Here is a 3988-nt window from a genome sequence, read left to right as displayed (position 1 = left end):
TTGAAAATTGTATATTTTATCTCCCTAAGTAGTAGTGGAGCAGATCGAAGATGACAAATTTTATCTTTCCAACATAGTGGGAAGCAGATTTAAGTCACCAAACATTATCTCCCTGAGCAGCAGCGGAGTGGGTTGAAATTGTAGATCTTATCTCCTAGCGGTAGTGGAGCGATCGAAGATGGCAAATCTTATCTTTCCAAGATAGTGGGAAGATAATTTAAGTCAACAAGCCTTGTCTCCCTAAGCAGCAGCGGAGTGGGCTGAAAATTGTAGATTTTATCTCCCTAAGCAGTAGTGGAGCAGATCGAAGGCGACAAATCTTATATTTCCAAGATAGTGGGAAGCATATTTAAGTCACAAAGCCTTGTCTCCCTGAGCAGCAGCGGAGTGGGTTTAAAATTGAAGATCTTATCTCCCTAAGCAGTAGTGGAGCAGATCGAAGACGACAAATGTTATATTTCCAAGATAGTGGGAAGCAGATTTACGTGACCAAGCCTTGTCACCCTGAGCAGCTGCGGAGTGGGTTGAAAATTGAAGATCTTATCTTCCGAAGCAGTAGTGGAGCAGATCGAAGACGGTAAATCTTATCTTTCCAAGATAGTGGGAAGCAGATTTAAGCCACCAAGCCTTGTCTCACTGAGCAGCAGCGGAGTGGCTTGAAAATTGTAGATCTTATCTTCCTAAGCAGTAGTGGAGCAAATCGAAGACGGCAAATGTTATCTTTCCAAGATAGAGGGAAGCAGATTTAAGCCACCAAGCCTTGTCTCCCTGAGCGGTGAGTGGGTTGAAAATTGTAGATCTTATCTCCCTAGCGGTAGTGGAGCGGATCGAAGGCGGTAAATCTTATCTTTCGGCATAGTGGGAAGCGATAAGTCACCAAGTGGGAGTGGGTTGAAAATTGTAGATCTTATCTCCCTAAGTGGAGCAGATCAAGACGGCAAATCTTATCTTTATAACATAGTGGGAAGCAGATTTAAGTCACCAAGCATTGTCTCCGGCGAAAGCGTGAGTGGGTTGAAAATTGTAGATCTTATCTCCTAAGCGGTAGTGGAGCGGATCGAAGGCGGCAAATCTTATCTTTCCAAGAAAGTGGGAAGCGATTTAAGCCACCAACCCTTGTCTCCCTGAGCAGGAGCGGAGTAGGTTGAAAATTGTATATTTTATCTCCCTAAGCAGTAGTGGAGCAGATCGAATACGGCAAATCTTATCTTTCCAAGATAGTGGGAAGCAGATTTAAGCCACTAAGCCTTGTCTCCCTGAGCAGCAGCGGAGTGGTTGAAAATTATAGATCTTATCTCCCTAAGCAGTAGTGGTGCAGATCGAAGACGACAAATCTTATCTTTCCAAGATAGGGGGAAGCAGATTTAAGTCACCAAGCCTTGTCTCCCTGAGCAGCAGCGGAGTGGGTTGAAAATATTATATCTTATCTCCCTAAGCAGTAGTGGAGCAGATCGAAGGCGGCAAATCTTATCTTTCCAAGATAGTGGAAAGCAGATTTAAGTTACAAAGCCTTGTCTCCCTGAGCAGCAGCGGAGTAGGTTGAAACTTGTAGATCCTATCTCCCTAAGCAGTAGTGGAGCAGATTGAGGACGACAAATCTTATCTTTCCAAGATAGGGGGAAGTAGATTTAAGCCACGAAGCCTTGTCTCCCTGAGCAGCAGCGGAGTGGGTTGAAAATTGTAGATGTTATCTCCCTAAGCAGTAGTGGAGTAGATCGAAGACGGCAAACCTTATCTTTCCAAGATAGTGGGAAGCAGATTTAAGGCACCAAGCCTTGTCTCTCTATGCAGCAGAGGAGTGTGTTGAAAATTGTAGATCTTATCTCCCTAAGCGGTAGTGGAGCGGATCGAAGGCGGTAAATGTTATCTTTCAAGATAGAGGGAAGCGATTTAAGCCACCAAGCCTTGTCTCCTGGCGGATGAGTGGGTTGAAAATTGTAGATCTTATCTCCTAGCGGTAGTGGGAGCGGATCGAAGGCGGTAAATCTTATCTTTCCGGCATAGTGGGAAGCAAATTTAAGTCACCAAGCTTTGTCTCCCCGAGCGGCGTGAGTGGGTTGAAAATTGTAGATCTTATCTCCTAAGCGGTAGTGGAAGCGGATCGAAGGCGGCAAATCTTATCTTTCCAAAATAGTGGGAAGCGATTTAAGCCACCAAGCCTTGTCTCCACGGCGAGGCGGAGTGGGTTGAATATTGTAGATCTTATCTCCTAAGTAGTAGTGGAGCGGATCGAAGGCGACAAATTTTATCTTTCCAACATAGTGGGAAGCGATTTAAGTCACCAAACATTGTCTCCCGAGAAAGGCGTGAGTGGGTTGAAAATTGTAGATCTTATCTCCTAAGCAGTAGTGGAGCAGATCGAATACGGTAAATCTTATCTTTCCAACATAGTGGGAAGTAGATTTAAGTCACCAAGCATTGTCTCCCTCACTAGCAGCGGAGTGGGTTGAAAATTGTAGATCTTATCTCCCTAAGCAGTAGTGGAGCAGATAGAAGATGACAAATCTTATCTTTCCAACATAGTGGGAAGCAGATTTAAGTCACTAAGCATTGTCTCCCCGAGCAGCAGCGGAGTGGGTTGAAAATTGTAGATCTTATCTCCCTAAGCAGTAGTGGAGCAGATCGAAGACGGCAAACCTTCTCTTTCCAAGATAGTGGGAAGCAGATTTAGGGCACCAAGCCTTGTCTCTCTATGCAGCAGCGGAGTGTGTTGAAAATTGTAGATCTTATCTCCCTAAGCAGTAGTGGAGCAGATCGAAGAGGGCAAATTTTGTCTTTCCAAGATAATGGGAAGTAGATTTAAGTCACCAAGCCTTGTCTCCCTGAGCAGCAGCGGAGTTGGTTGAAAATATTACATCTTATCTCCTAGCGGTAGTGGAGCGGATCGAAGGCAGTAAATCTTATCTTTCCAACATAGTGGGAAGCGATTTAAGTCACCAAGCATTGTCTCCTGAAAGCGTGAGTGGGTTGAAAATTGCAGATCTTATCTCCTAGCGGTAGTGGAGCGGATCGAAGTCGACAAATCTTATCTTTCCAACATAGTGGGAAGCGATTTAAGTCACTAAGCATTGTCTCCTGACGGCGTGAGTGGGTTGAAAATTGTAGATCTTATCTCCTAAGCGGTAGTGGAGCGGATCGAAGGCGGTAAATCTTATTTTTCCAACATAGTGGGAAGTAGATTTAAGTCACCAAGCATTGTCTCCCTGAGCAGCAAAGGAGTGGGTTCAAAATTGTAGATCTTATCTCCCTAAGCAGTAGTGGAAGCGGATCGAAGGCGGCAAATGTTATCTTTCCAAGATAGAGGGAAGCGATTTAAGCCACCAAGCCTTGTCTCCTGACGGCGTGAGTGGGTTGAAAATTGTAGATCTTATCTCCCTAAGCAGTAGTGGAGCAGATCGAAGACGGTAAATCTTATCTTTCCAGCATAGTGGGAAGCAAATTTAAGTCACCAAGCACTGTCTCCCTGAGCAGCAGCGGAGTGGGTTGAAAATTGTAGATCTTATCTCCCTAAGCAGTAGTGGAGCAGATCGAAGACGGCAAATCTTATCTTTCCAAGAAAGTGGGAAGCAGATTTAAGCCACCAACCCTTGTCTCCCTGAGCAGGAGCGGAGTAGGTTGAAAATTGTATATTTTATCTCCCTAAGTAGTAGTAGAGCAGATCGAAGATGACAAATTTTATCTTTCCAACATAGTGGGAAGCAGATTTAAGTCACCAAACATTATCTCCCTGAGCAGCAGCGGAGTGGGTTGAAATTGTAGATCTTATCTCCCTAAGCGATGAGTGGAGTGATCGAAGATGGCAAATCTTATCTTTCAAGATAGTGGGAAGATAATTTAAGTCAACAAGCCTTGTCTCCCTAAGCAGCAGCTGAGTGGGCTGAAAATTGTAGATTTTATCTCCCTTAGCAGTAGTGGAGCAGATCGAAGGCGACAAATCTTATATTTCAAGATAGTGGGAAGCATATTTAAGTCACAAAGCCTTGTCTCC

Source organism: Gossypium raimondii, chromosome 1 (assembly GCF_025698545.1).
Source record: "Gossypium raimondii isolate GPD5lz chromosome 1, ASM2569854v1, whole genome shotgun sequence".
NCBI classification, from domain to species: Eukaryota; Viridiplantae; Streptophyta; class Magnoliopsida; order Malvales; family Malvaceae; genus Gossypium; species Gossypium raimondii.
This window is presented reverse-complemented; position numbering follows the sequence as displayed.